Below are 15,781 nucleotides of genomic sequence, written 5' to 3' on the forward strand. Positions count from 1 at the left end.
TTTTGGTGCCTGTCCTGGATCTCGCTCTGTAGACCAGGAGCGCCTGGAGCTCACAGAGATCTGCTTGGCTCTGCCTCCCAAGAGCTGGGATTAAAGGCATGTGCCACCACCACCGCCACCGCAGCCGCTAATTGAGCGCTAATGGATGTGCGAGAGCCTGCCCTACAGTGGGCAAGTGTCACCCCTGGTAGATGGTCCTGGGCTATGTAAGAAGCCTTACTGAGCATGTGCAGGGAGAAGCAAGCCAATAAATAGCATTCCTCCTTGACCCGTACTTCAGTTCCTCCTCCTCTGGCCTCCCTGAATGCCCCACTGTAACTGTAAGCTGAAATAAACCCTTTTCTCCCCAACTTGTTTTTGTTCAGAATGTTTTATCACAGCAGCAGAAGCCAACCTCACCTAGAACAGCGAGCAACTGGAGTCTCAGAATGGAAAGTGAGCAACTGTGACTTTTTTTTTTTTAAGACAGGGTTTCTCTGTGTAGTTTTGGTGCCTGTCCTGGATCTTGCTTTGTAGACCAGGCTGGCCTCGAACTCACAGAGATCCACCTGCCTCTGCCTCCTGAGTGCTGGGATTAAAGTCATACGCCACCACCGCCCAGCTGCAATTGTGACTTTTAAAAAGTACTTTAAGGACATAATATTTAACACTGCCCTAATTTAACGACCAAAGGTTCCAGCAAGCCACACATATGGTCAACACAAGGAAATGCCCCCGCTGGTCATGATCAAATTGCTGAAAATCTGACATAAGATAGCATTTATAAAGCAAGGAAAATAACATTGTGTAGGAAAACACTGCTTCAATTGTTTATGGACACATTGAACTCTGAGGCTAAACGTTACTGCAACGCCATCTTTCTGTTAAGACAGAAAAAAAAAATTTCAACTTAGAATTACTTGACAAATAAAAAAATCCCTGTAGACTAAAGGTGAAATAAAGACATTTCAGGTAGAAAGTATGTAGCCGAATTTCTAAGCAGTCTTATTAAATAAAAAACACGGAGCCAAATATAGGGGTGAAAGCCTTAGAGATCAGGGAAATAGTGAGAGCCACCAACCAACCTTACCTCACCACACCCGTAGCTTCCAAAGAGAGATACTTCCTGTCTACCCATGCCTTTATTGCCTTGCTCTTCTGCCCTCTCATTGGCTCTTAGCCCAGCTACCTCACTTCCTTGTCACTGCATGTCTGTACAGACCTCCAGGTCTCTATGGTTGGTACTGGGATTAAAGACATGTGTCACCACACTTGGCTCTGTTTCCTAGTATGACCTTGAACACACAGAGACCCTGCCTGCCAAGTGATCGAATTAAGGGCATGTGCTACTACTGCCTGACTTTTGTGCTAATTAATGGCTTGCTATTTCCTCTGATCTCCAGGCAAACTTTATTTATTAACATACAAATAAAATATCACCATAAAAGTAGGCGGCGTTGTCATCAATAAATCCAACCACACTTATAACCAGTGTGAAGACAGATCTTCGGGATGAAGCAAGGGAGTGTCTGCCTTATCCTGGAAAGGAAATGAAGAAGGTAATAAGTATTAACGGGGATGGAGATGGCTCAGTCAGCAGAGGAGTTTGCAATGCAAACATAAGGACTTGGATTCCTGGCACACATTGGAGAAGCCCGATGTGGTGACATACTCCTATAAATCCTAGTGCTGGGGACATGCAGACTGGAGGAGCCTTGGCTTGTTACCCACCTAGTCTTGCTGATTCTGAGGGCCCTAGTTTCAAGACTCTGTCTTTAAAAATGAGATGAAGAGCAACAGAGGACTACACCAGAAACCAACCTCTGGCGTTCACATATGTGCACATACACACAAACATACACAAATGAGTATAACACACACACACACACACACACACACACACACACACACACACACACAAACACACACATACCAATTAAATATGGATGCTTTCAGTCTAAAATCTTTTTCCTTCTTAATTTCCTTAAATTGCATATTAGTATTTAAAGAAACATCTGTCACATTACTTTCTGTTGTTGTTGTTGTTCTAAATTTATTCTTCTTTTCTTTTTATATATATTTTTTTTTGAGACAGGAATTCTCTGTGTAATAGCTCTGGCTGTCCTGAAACTCCCCTTGTAGACCAGGCTGGTCTTGAACTCCCAAAGACCTGCCTGCCTCTCTCTCCTGAGTGCTAGGATTAAAGGTACATGCCACCACTGCCTGACCTCTGTGTTTAATCTGGTGGCTGGCTCTGTCCTCTGATCTTCAGGCAAATTTTATTTGTTAACGAGTAAAACAAAATATCACCACATTATGTTAGCACAGATGAGCTTTTAAATTTTAAAATGCTGTGCCTGGTGACAGGCACCTTACGTGGACCACCATTTACGTGAAGTTCTATAATAAAATGCATCGACAAAATCAGAACGATGTTGCATTGAAGACAAGAGGAGAGAGCCCTGGAGAGGGTGTATGAGAAAACTTCCAAGGGGCTGTTAATGTCTTGGTATATGCTGAATTATTCTAATATGCACATTTATTAAATCTCAGCTGCTAAAAAATTTTGGACACGAAATATGCACAGTGAAGTATTTAAGGGGAGTACACAGATGCTAGAATTCATTTTGAGCTATGTCAAAAACAATATGTCAGTCGATGTATGAATAGATGGGGAGGTAGGTATAAACGTTGTTATATACTAGTGGGGAGTCCAGATGGTGGATAAATGAGTGCTTACTATATTCTTTTCAAATTTTCTGTTAGATATTTTTAATAATTTGGAGGGACAGGGAAGTTTCAAACTAGAAGATATGTTTTGGAAATGATCAAAGCTGTTGATTTTGTATTTTTCAAACTAGAAGGTATGTTTTGGAAATGATCAAATGATTTTGTATTTGAAATTCTTATAGCATTTACTCAAAGGTATTTTTAGAAGTCTTTTTTTTTTTTTGGTTTTTTGAGACAGGGTTTCTCTGTGTAGTTTTGGTGCCTGTCCTGGATCTCGCTCTTTTTTTTTTTTTTTTTTTTTTTCTTTAATCACATGCCTTCATATAAGATTGAGGAAAAATACCAATTTTGTGTTATTGTACAGACTCTTTTGTTTTGTTTTGTTGCTTGTTTGTTTTGTTTGTTTGTTTTTCAATACAAGGTTTCTCTGTGAAACCCCGGCTGTCCTAGAACTTGCTCCACAGCTTCCCACTCAGAGATCCACCCACCTCTACCTCCTGAGTACTGGGATTCAAGGACAGTTCCACCACTGCCCAGCTTACTACTCTGTAGAATCTTAAAGGTAATTCTATTAAGAGTTTGAAATCATCAGTAATTTACAGGTAAAAACAAAATAGAAGCACAAACTAGACCTAACTTTTCTGCTTAGAAATTCTAACTTAATCTAGTGTGGAAACTTGAACAGATAGTTCTGGAATAACAGATGCAGCCAGCCAGGCTCTCAAATGAAGAAAAGCTGCAGGGCCCTGAAGGACATTGTCTGTTGACAGACATTTTGCTCTATCTGACTCTCTCTCTCTCTCTCTCTCTCTCTCTCTCTCTCTCTCTCTCTCTCTCTCTCTCTTTTAATTTGTCTTTGGTCTTTTCGAGACAGGGTTTCTCTGTGTAGTTTTGGAGCCTGTCCTGGATCTCGCTCTGTAGACCAGGCTGGCCTCAAACTCACAGAGATCCGCCTGGCTCTGCCTCCTGAGTGCTGGGATTATTGCACCACCACCGCCTGGCTCTATCTGACTCTCTAAAAAAGCTTGAACATGAAAGAGTGACTATATCGTCCTTTTGAAAATACAAATGTAAATTATTACCCCCCTTTCTCTCTCTCTCTCTCTCTCTCTCTCTCTCTCTCTCTCTCTCTCTCTCTCTCTGTGCAGGTTCACATGGAGGATAGATCTCTCTCTCTCTCTCTCTCTCTCTCTCTGTGCAGGTTCACATGGAGGTTGGAAACAGACATCAGATTCTCCATTCTATTTGTGGAGCCAGGGTGTCTTTGAACCCGGGGCTCACCAAGTCAGTAAGGCTGGTTGACCAAGAGCTCTGAGATCCCTCCCAACCTGCCTCCCCAGCATTGGGATTATAGACACTGGCCTCCAGGTCCCGTTTCTTTACTCGGGGGTGATGGGGACCCAAACTTGGATCCTCATGCACACACAGCCTGCACTTTACTCACTGAGACATCTCCCAGTCCTCCTGTGTAAATCTTTCTGACAACTTTGAAAAGGGATTTTCCATCTCTATCTCCAAACGACCATACATTTAGTCGTGATCTACAAGACAATAAATGATCTATTAAACAGATGGAAAAGGTTTATGACATATATCCTTTGTATCAGCAACCATAACACATAAGACAGATGGTCTTTCTCATGATGTAGTTTCAGCAATATGTTTTAAGCTGAAAATTCAAACATTCACCGTGGTAGTCTGACTTAAGGTATATTTTCTTCTCTAAATACCTATTTCCTAATGAACTTTCATTTGCACTATACAGTTCATTATTGTTTATCAATTGTACCATGTTTTTTTATTTTAGGAAAAGCTGAGTGAGTTGTAATAAAAGTATACAGTCAAATAAAGATTGCCCCTGTTTCCTGTGTTCTCTGATGTGATTTGAAGTTATCCTGGGGTTATATCAATATTCTCACTCTGGCTATTGCATACAGCTAACCCTGCAGAGATTTCCCTGGCTTGGAACTATTTGTCTGCTCATCTTTCTTCTTCATCAAAGAAAGCATCATTTCTTTCAAGGCAAAGAAACCATTCGTGCATGCAGCATAGGATCCATCACATAGCTATAATGAAAAAATATTTACAAAATAAATATTGTTATTCATTTCAATTTAAAAAAATATTAACCAGGCAGCAGTAGTGCACACCTTTAATCCCAGCATTTGGGAGGCAGAGGCATGTGGATCTCTGAGTTGGAGGCCAGCTTGGTCTACAGAGCAAGTTCCAGGACAGTCAGGGTTACATAGAGAAGCCATGTCTCAAAAAACAAACAAAAATGTCTATTTCTTACTTTATGTGTAATGAGTATTTTATCATTACACGTAGATGTTTGTAAGTGGACTGTGTGTGTGACTGGTACCAATGGAGGCTAGAAGTGGGCATCTGATACCCTGGAACTCGAGTTACAGATGGCTGTGAGTCATCTTGTAGGTGCTGGGACTCTGAGCATATTAAGATGTAACATATTTTGATATCTTGGAGAAGAAAGTTTAACTCTAGAAAAATAAATGATGATAATTAAAAAAAATCAAACTGTTATGTTCCCTGCTGAGATACATAGTAAACTAAGCAATCTTTCTTTTAAAAAGTTTCCACAATTTCAGGTTCTGTAATTTTTTTCTAATTTCCATACAAAGTTATGATAACATGTGATACATTCTCTTTTTATTGCCACATCATAAAAATACAAGGCATATTTAATAGAATCTTTTAAGTATGAAAGTAAGTGCCAAATAAAAATTTTTCAACTTTGTTTATTTCTTAACCTTATTTATTGTTAAAGACCCGGAATTCACTGTTGAAACTGAAAGGCTAGTTGAAGTAACCACCCCGAATGCTATAAGGACAGGAGAAAAGGAGTGTCCATGGATAACAGGACAGCAGAGAGCAGCTTATTTGCTCTGTTTGAGCACACAAGAAGGGATTGCTTTTCTGTTTACTAATTTGGCCTCTTCTTACAAGGAGACTTGCAATTTTTGGTACCTTGCAGCATTGAATATTTTAGCACATGTTTATTCACTATTTTTAGTTCTTCTTTTACTGCCTGAGCATAATCTTTGGCCATTTTCCTGCTTATTATCTTATGTTTATTAAAGACGCTAACCTGGTGTCTGTTATAGATACATTGATTTGCCTTGTAAATGAGAAGTATTTTTGTAGCTGTCACTTTTCTGTTACTTAAAGTTTTTCTTTATGAACATCCATGATTTTATTGGTGTAGCAAATTAGATCTAAGCCTATAGGTCAGCAGCCACAGAAAATATGTCTGTAGGTATCATTGGTATTTCTAATAAGCTATCGTTTTCAAAGTCTGCTCACAATACCATAGGACAGTTAGATTAAAGCATAATGTCACGATGGGCATGTACACCTTTAATTACAACATGCAGGAGGCAGAGGCAGGCAGATGTCTGTGAGTTCAAGGCCAGCCTGGTCTACAAGGCAAGTTCCAGGACAGCTAGAACTGTTACGCAGAGAAACCCTGTCTAGAAAAACAACAACAACAAAATGATACAAAAGCATAATGCCTTCATTCAACTGGTCTATGCACTTATATGTCTCCTGATTTCTTTCCACATATTCTGACTTCTTTTCACATGATTGTGTTTGACTTGTTGTACTCTCTGTGTGTGTGTGTGTGTGTGTGTGTGTGTGTGTGTGTGTGTGTTGTCTTATCATGAGTATTTGGCACACATGTGTGTTTCCTAGCATGCAGGACTTTAGCCTTCTGGAACTCAAGATTAAAGTTTGCCAGTTTTAACAGTTATCCACAAAGAGCAAAGAGAATAGAGACAATAGCAACCAGTGGACTTGCTTAGGCAACTTGCTGAGCTTTGTACAGATCATACCACTGCAAAAAGAGCAGCATCAAATGAGAGCATCGTTTTAGAGCTAGCACAGTAGAATCAGAATGGAACAACTTTGCCCAATTTTATATTATTTGGCAAAGGTCTTAAAGAACTCTAAAATACTAACCTAATTTATTGAGAGTAGAAATCTCATATGAATCCACCTGTGACGAAGAAACTGTTTCCTAAAGGAAATATTTGGAAACTTTTATGTTATCTTCAAAATAGGAATTGAATATATCCATTGCGTTATGTGATAAAAAAAACAAGCAGATGAAATTATAACCAAGAAGCAAGTGAATTACAGCAGAAAGGATTAAATTAGCCAGCTGTTCATCCTAATACGCAAGTGAATGTTGGAACAAATTAAGACTCAGTCACTGCATGGCCGAAATTAGATCATGGATCATTCTCAACAGAACAGCCGTTCCTGTTATCGTAGGTTTCTTTCTTTTTCCCTGTAACTTTATTAAGCACTGAACATCTATAAAAAGTTCATTTAGAGAAGCAGTATGGCAACGCCCATTTCATGAATCAGAATATATACATTTATTTCATGATAATGTAAAAGTGTTCTAGAATATAATTAAATAGAACAATTAATGGTAATCAATCTGTACAGATACCTGACACAGCTTAAATTTGCTGGTTAATTCCCCTTTTTCTTCACCTTCAGACAAAATTATTTCTCATAATTAATTTCTTTTTTTTTTCCACTATAAGAGTTTTTATTAGGGAAGGGGAAGGGTGGAGGTGGGTATGTAGGTCTACCAAAAAGAAAGGTGTTATGGGGGGGGGCAAAGGGGAGAGAGAGAGAGAGAGAGAGAGAGAGAGAGAGAGAGAGAGAGAGAGAGAGGTACGCACTACCCTCTGGTGAAAGGGAGAAAGCATAATTAATTTCTTAAAGTTCTTGTGCTTATGTAAGTTTGTTGAAATAAGATTACTTTCATCACCTGACTCCACATCATCCATTTGCACCCTGAAGAAATTCACTTTATTCCCCACAGCTCCTCTGCTTATTATGGGACTGACCTTCAAATCATAGTATTAGTCAAATTTTAATAAATGCCGATTTGATTATAGATGTAAGACAACTGGATACCCAAAATGCCATAGTTTATCTATTCCTATTTCTTCTTAATGGCATAATCCCCAGAACATGTAGTACATAATTTACTTAAATAATCCCATGATGTATTGAAAGACCAGCAAAATTGATAAGCCAGCCTATCTCCATCTTGGGCTTAAAAGCCATCTTATAGTAAAGACAAACTAGGTTCATTCCTAGTTATGATTAAATCTCTGTTTCTCAAGGATTGGGCTGTGCCCCACCTGTAACCTTAACTACAAATGGTTATGTACTGCCTCTGTCAGGATACAGCAACCATACCTTTGTTTCTAAAGGTTGTTATGACCACCTTGCCACCATGACTTTGTTTCAGGAGGTTGTTGTGATTAACTTTCTATGGTTATATTCTGTTTCTATACCTCTGCCCATTTGCCCGCCAAATCCCCCATTTGGAAACCCCCCAACCCCCACTGCTGAGCTATAAATACCCTTATCTTCCTCACGTCAAATGCCGATCTCTTGAACCCTACCTTAGGGAGAGACAGCCCATGTTCATGAATAAAAAAAGCTTGCTTTAATTAATTTGGTCGTGATTTGGGTCAGTGGTCTTTCTTTTTGAATCTGTGGGCCTAATAAGATAAGAATAATAACCAGAATGTTAACAAATTTTGAAATGGTTTTTCAAAGAATACTTTTCTCAATTTTTTTTTTAAAAATTAAAATGGGGTCAGGGGTTAGGGGAGGGATGGCTTAGTGGTTAAAAGCACTGGCTGCTCTTCCAGAGGACCTGGCTTCAGATGTCAGCACACACATGACAGTTTACAACCATATGGCTTCTGTGGCCAATGGGCACACACGTGGTGCCAAGTCATACATAAATGGAAAAACATTCATACATGTGAAATAAAAATAAATCAATCTTTTTTACAAAATTAAATTTTTCTTTTTCTCCAGAGTATGTCAACAGTTCTTTGGAAAGGCCTTGGTAGCTTGATACATTGATGGGCATGCTAGAAACAAGCTAGAGTGGTGTTTAAAATTACTGTTTAGGTAATGAATCCAGAGCATTTTTGTACTTGGAAATCCCTGTAGAACACAAAAATATTGTGCTTTTGAAGGCCCCAAAACAAATCAGAATGGCACAGAGTTCAGAAAAGCATCTTCAGGCACCATGTCATTTAATCACTTCTACTGACTTGTACCTTTGGGGTAAATACTTTACCTCTGTCTTAGGCTCACAAAGCAAATGTATCACCCATGTTTGTAGATGTGTAATGTTACTCCTTTAAAATGGAGTGTTGTCCTTGCCTCCATCCCTGTCCTGTCTGCTATCACCCCCATGCTGTGTTCAAAGTGGACCTCACAGCACCCTGGGCAATCCCTTCCCACTGATCCACATGCCCAGCCAATGATTATACTTGCTTACCTCTTTCGTAGACCCCTGCTCTACCCCATTTTGTCATGCCAACCTACCCACATCTTCCCATTGTCACATTAGACAAATGCATTACAAACACAGGATTTTTCCACATTGTGCAAACTCCCAATAGAGCGAAATCTGAAGAACCCTGTAGGGCAGAGCATACTTTATTTCACACAAGAGTCTAGTCTGATTATGACCACTGCCATTTCTCCTGATCAGGTGTTGCACTTGAGCTAACTTTCTCCTATTCTGCATCATTTAATGTTTTCCCAATATATACAGCAAGTGTTATTTCTATTTTGTTGCTGTTTAACAGGGTTTTTTTTTTTATTCTCCCTTTTCTATGTCTACTACCAATGATTGCTTTTCTTTAGCTTAACTCTAGTATTTGTTGTTGATGGAATAGAGAACAATAAAGGAAGTGAAGGGATCCTTAGATCCACACTCCAAGAATGAGGACAGAGACACAAAGAAGCACATGACCCTTGTTTCTCTTCTAGTCTACACCTAGTGTAGACTCCTCTGAGCAGCTCTGGAGAGACATTTCAGGACTCAGAGATTTGGCCAATGTCCCAAAACTCATTGTTTAGGAGTCTCCTGACCTCAGAGTGGGGCTGTGAGGACAGTGGAACTCCTCTATTGCACGAACATCAGACTGTAGCAGGATCTGGCATTAATCTCTTTCCTGGAGCAAAGGCATAATGTACCTTGCTCGAGCTTTCTGCCTGAGAATAACAGAGGGAACAGCTTGAGGTCTGGACCATGGCCAACCTTCAACCTTTCTAAAACTGCCAAAGAGCTCACTGTGTTTACAGAATTGTGTCTGTGGACACGTATTTTCATTAGACTGGAAGACCTCCAGGTGTTTGCTTAAGGAAGCCATTGAAATTCAATGCAAATTAAGACCAGCTTTCTAGGAGAAGGGGCTCATTTTCCAGGCTCCAGACTTGAGCACACATTATTTAGATGTTCAATATGTGTTTATGTTGTAAGTAGTTAAAATATGCTTAAAATGCTAAAATACAAGTCGTTTTTGCTTTTTAAAAAAAGCAAACGTTTTGCTTTTTAAAATATGCTTAAACTTCTAAAATACAAGCCGTTTTGCTTTCCTTGGGGTTTATAATACAGCATATAAAGATATTTCTAAATTCAGGTGAAAGTCGTCTACTCAGTGATGATACACGCTACCATTGCATCAGTTCCTAAGAACCGGGTCAGCACGTAAGTTTCCACCGAGAAAACCCATTTCCTGTGAATATAAGGAAAACAGTAAATAACTAATAATAAATTAAAAATTGTTGCTAACCCTATATGGAGCTAGGTCGGTGCTGTTTGGAAGTGAAGATCTTATGTAGCCATGTATGGTGTGACATCTGTAATCCTGGTACTGGGGAGGCTGAAGAAGAAAGAATGTGTCACTATACAAACACAGCTGGATGGTGGTGGTGGTGGTGGTGGCGGTGGCGGCGGCGGGTGGCGGTGGCGCACACCTTTAATCCTAGCACTTGGGAGGCAGAGGCTGGGGGAATCTCTGAATTCTAGGCCAGCCTGGTCTGCAGAGCAAGTTCTAGGACATCCAGAGCTACCCAGAGAAACCCTGTCTAAAAACAAACAAACCAAACCAAACAACAAAAAACATAACTCCAACCTCAAAGGGAATAAAAGACAGCTTATTTTGGAGCCAAACATGAGTGATTAGAACCCAGTAATACTGATTCAGGTTATACATAATACATAAAGTTTTGTTACGTCACAGGACAGCAAACAAGTCATGAAACAAGACATTTATAAAATATATTTGGTGCCGGGCCTGGAGAGATGGCTCAGTGGTTAAGAGCATTGGTTGTTCTTCCGGAGGTCCTGAGTTCAACTCCTAGCACCCATATGGCAGTTCACAACTGTTTGTAACTCCAATTCCAGGGCATCTGAAGTCCTCTTCTGGCCTCCGTGGGCACTGCATTCACGTGGTACGCTGATACACATGCAGGTAAAACACATGAAATAGTGAAATAGGAAGATTTAAAATCATAAAATAAAACGTACTGGTGGGAACCGCAGGTACAAGGCCACAGCGAAGTGGAGAGAACTCTGCCCCGTGTCTCACAACTATCTGAGGACACTCTTAGCTTTGAATTGGTAGAAGTCGGTGGTTTGCTAAGAAGACGTTTTAAAGGCTTTTGATGGTCACAAGGATGTTAGGTCAGACATAGAGGTGGGCCATAAATGTCTTTCCAAAAGACTAAAAATAGTACAAGATAATTCGGCTCTGTTGTACAGCGTTTTGACTCAACTCTCCATGATCACAAAGTTCAGTTGTTTTAGTTTTGTGGATTTTTTTTTTTTTCAGACATGTCTCACTATGTAGTTCCAACTGTCCTGGAACTCGTTATGTAGATCAGGCTACCAGGCCAGCTGGATCTGCCTGTCTCTGCCTTTGAGTATGGGATTAAAGGCGCGTGTCACCACACCCGGATGTGTAGACTTCTTAACTTAGCCTGCCTGCTTGCCTGCCTTCCTTCCTTCCTTCCTTCCTCCCTCCCTCCCTCCCTCCCTCCCTCCCCTCCTTTTTTCTTTCCTCCCTCCTTCCGCCTCTTTCTTTCTTGGCATATGAGTTTAAGGCTAGTCTGGGCTACAGAGTGAGACCATCTCAAAAACCATAATCACCTGGGCTAGAGAGCTGGCTGAGTGGTAAAGTGCTCTTTCAGAAGACCCAAGTTTGGTCTCCAGCACCAACATTAGGCGGCTCATAATTGCCTGTAAGTCCAGCTGCAGAGGATCTAATACACCTTCCTCTGGACTCTTTAGACACCTGCAGCCATCTCTGTCTCTCTGTCTCTGTCTCTGTCTCTGTCTCTCTCTCTCACATACACACACATACACACACACACACACACACACACACACACACACACACACACACACACACTAAATCATTTTAAAAGTACAGCCACCTTAAAAATCCCATAAGACCCGAACACTGTGTAACAGCTTAATGAGTCTGTTAAGTGACACATTAGAAAGTCAGGCTAGCCAGGTGGTGGTGGCACACGCCTTTAATCCCAGCACTCAGGAGGCAGAGCCAGGTGGATCTCTGTGAGTTCGAGGCCAGCCTGGTCTACAGCTCGAGATCCAGGACAGGCACCAAAACTACACGGAGAAACTCTGTCTCGAAAAACAACAACAAAAAAGTCAGGCTAAATGGAAAATGAGGTATAGGAGTTTGACTATTTCCGCCGGTGTTCATGTGTTAGTAATTTAATCCCCTAACACCACAGTGTCAAGAGGTGGGACACTCACTGAAACCTTCAGGAACTGATTTAACACCTTTATTGTGGGAATGGGTTAGTTATGATAGAAGAGGACTTCTGAATAAATGGTGAGTTTGCTCTTTTGTTTTTGTTTTCTACCCTGGGAGGTTGCAACAAAAGGCCCTTGGCAGATGTGAGCCCTTCGAATTTAGATGTAATAGCCTACAAAGATATTAGAAGAAAAATATTTTTCTTCTCCTTTTCTTCCTTTTTCTTTTTCTTTTCCTTGCCAATTATCTAGTCTCGTATATTCTATGATAACAGCACAAAGCAGATGAAAGAAGCAAGTTGTACTAAGAAGTGATGCTGATGGTATATTAAATACTTGAAAATGTAAACGTGGCTTAGAACTGGGTAATGGAGATTTGAAGTCGTTGAAGGAGCAGGCTAGAAAAAACGCTGAGATGGCCATGAATGTGGTAGTAAGGACAGATCTTGTGAACGCTCAGAAGAACACAAAAGCAGCATGCCTACATTTTTAAAGGGAGCGCTTAATCCGCAGTTCTCAACCCATGGGTTGTGACCCCTTTGAGGGGGTGAATGACCCTCTCACAGGGGTTACTTACGATCATCAGAAATATCAGATATTTACATTATGATAACAAAATTGCAGTTATGAAACAGCAAGGAAAATAGTATGTGGTTGGAGGGGTCACAACAACACGAGAAACCATATTAAAGGGTCGCAGCATTAGGAAGGTTGAGAACCACTGGCTTAAGTGGTCATGATCATATCATCGGTAGAGATACAAATGGTAGATTCATCCCTGCTGAGGGCACAGACAGAAAGGAGGAACAAGGTACTGGGAAGTGAAGTGAAGGTCATCCTGGTCACACAGCTGCCAAGACTTGGCGCAAGTGTGTCTGTGTCCACACACTTGGTGGAAGTCAGAATTTAAAGGCATTGAGTTCTCATTGATGAAATGTGTGGGCAACAATGTATTTAAGACACTGTATGGTTTAAGACTCTGTTGGTTGAAGACCATGCCCTGTTTTAGCCATTGCACGGTTTGACATACTACATTGTTCCTTTTTGGCCACTTGCAGTAAAAAGGAAAAAGACATTATTTAAGAGAGCAATTAAAAAAAGAAATAGAAAGGGAAGATTTGGATAACTCCTAGCTTGGCTATTTGAAAAGATTTTTTTAAAAAAGTGTGTCCTGGAGAGAGACTATCAGAGGAATGGCCAAATGATGATCTGCTAAAGAGATTAATACAGGTGAAGAGCAGCCAGGTTCCTTCTGCCAAAGCAAAGCGAGAATGACCCCAAAGATGTTTAGAGATCTTCAGGGCAAGCTGTAAGCTGGGGGGAACGATTGCCCAAGGATGCTTCTCGGAACATAGTACATGAGTTTCTTCCTTGAATTCTGGCACAGTCCTCCTGAGCTACCCTAGTCACAAATGACACACACAGCACAAGTGAGCCTTGGCCTGCTCCTCCCCAAAGCATAAGCCATAAACTTTGACCCCATCTATAACACAAGAGCTGTGGGATCGTGGTGATCTCCACCTAAATTTCACAGGATGTTATCAACAGGCTGGGGAGATGCTGCAAAGTAGGGGAGACTTGCTGTGGCAGGGCCACCTCAGAGGGCTCCCATGAGTGTGGTGTCCAGTGATGCCACAGGAGATGATCCAGAACTGTAGGGCAAGCTGTATATACCACCACCCTGGAAAACCATTAGCATGAAACTTCAGCATATAAGAACTTTTATATAGACTTAATGGAGCCCAGAAATGGGTAAACCTACCTAAGGTTAGAGGTCCAAACCCCACGGAATGTGAGACACGGAGTCAAAGGAGTTTTTGTTGTTAAATTTTATTTATTTTATGGTTTTCCAGCTTTCAGACTAAACACTCTTTCCTTGTTTGGTTTTATCCTTACTTGGAAGCTGATATGCCTTTTATTCTATCTCTCTCTTCTGACAGGAGAAAGTCTGTGCTATTTTTATCCCACCACTAAATTTGTGAAGCAGAAAATTGTTAGCACTCATATGCTCACAGTTGGAAATAAACTTGCCTCACAATGATGCCTTAATTCTGATTCATTTGATTTAGATAGACTCTAGAATCTCAACTTTGGGCTACTAGAGTTGATGTTGAAAATTAGTTAAGATTTTCAGACTATGAATGACTTTTGGGTGTGAGATGGACATAGATTTTGGTGGCCAGAGACAAAAAGTTGCATTTGAATGTGTCCTCTAGGCTTCATATTCAGACCCCAAAGCAAGAGCTTTTGAAAAGTAGAAAGGTTAGGATATGATGATATCATGAGGGCCCTGCCTTCAAAACTATTAATGCTGTTGTTGTGGGATTGAGTTAGTTTTCACAGGAGTGTGATCTAGACAAAAGATGAACCGAACCTCCGGACTACTCCTTCCCTCCTTCCTACCATGTGATTTCTTTCTCTTTTGTCTTCCATCATGGGGTGAAGACACTCAGCAGGAAGACACTCAGCAGATGTGGTCCTCTGGATATTTGGCTTTCTAGCTCCGAGAACCGTAACAAATAGTTCTCTGTTCTCTACAGACTACTTAGCCTCAGCTATTCTATTAGAGTAGCAGGAAGATGGATGACGACAGTAAGTCAAAGACTAATACTATGTAAGAGTAAACTTGAATGTTTACATCTTATACGGCTATAACATTCCTAGGGGAAAACATCTTTTCAGTCGAGAGTCCTCCTTTTGTAGATCAAGAAGTCAAGATGCTGATGAGTAAGAAATTTGCTTGCTGGTCTATAACTGATATGGTTGAATTATTTTTGGTTCTTGACCAGATCAACCAGGTAAACCAAACAGTATAAAATTATAACTAAAAAAAATTAAATTATGAGGCCCCAGAGTTGGCTTAGTGGGTAAAAGGAACCACGGTATAAACATGAGGACCTGTGTTTGGTACTGGGGTTTGGGAGTAAAGAATTACCAGGGTTGGCTGGGTAACCAGCTTAGTGGGAAAACCAGCAAGCTTAGAGTTCAGTGAGAGAGTCTGTCTCAAGAGAATATCACAGAGAGTGACAGCAGACATCCTTCTCTGGCCTATCTGCCATGGCCTACAAGATCTGCTTGACTCTTATAAAATGACCTGTCTCTTTATGTTCTCTTTGGCTCTTTTACAAAGCCATTTCCTTCATGGGCATCTGTAGCTGAAAGTTTTTCTGTGTCCCTCCCAGTCTGTAGCTGCTCAGACCCAAGTGAACACACACAGGCTTATATTAATTAAAACTGCTTGGTCATTATCTCAGGCCTACCACTGACTAGCTCTTACACTTAAACTCAGCCCACTTCTGTTAATCTATATGTTGCCACGTTTTCCGTGGCTTTACCTGTGTGCCATTACATGCTGCTCCCTGGACGGTGGGCTGGTGTCTCCTGACTCAGCCTTCATCCTCCCAGAATTCTCTTTATCTGTTTATTCCGCCT

This window comes from Peromyscus californicus, unplaced genomic scaffold, assembly GCF_007827085.1.
Source record: "Peromyscus californicus insignis strain IS unplaced genomic scaffold, ASM782708v3 Scaffold_22__1_contigs__length_63687245, whole genome shotgun sequence".
Lineage (NCBI taxonomy): Eukaryota > Metazoa > Chordata > Mammalia > Rodentia > Cricetidae > Peromyscus > Peromyscus californicus.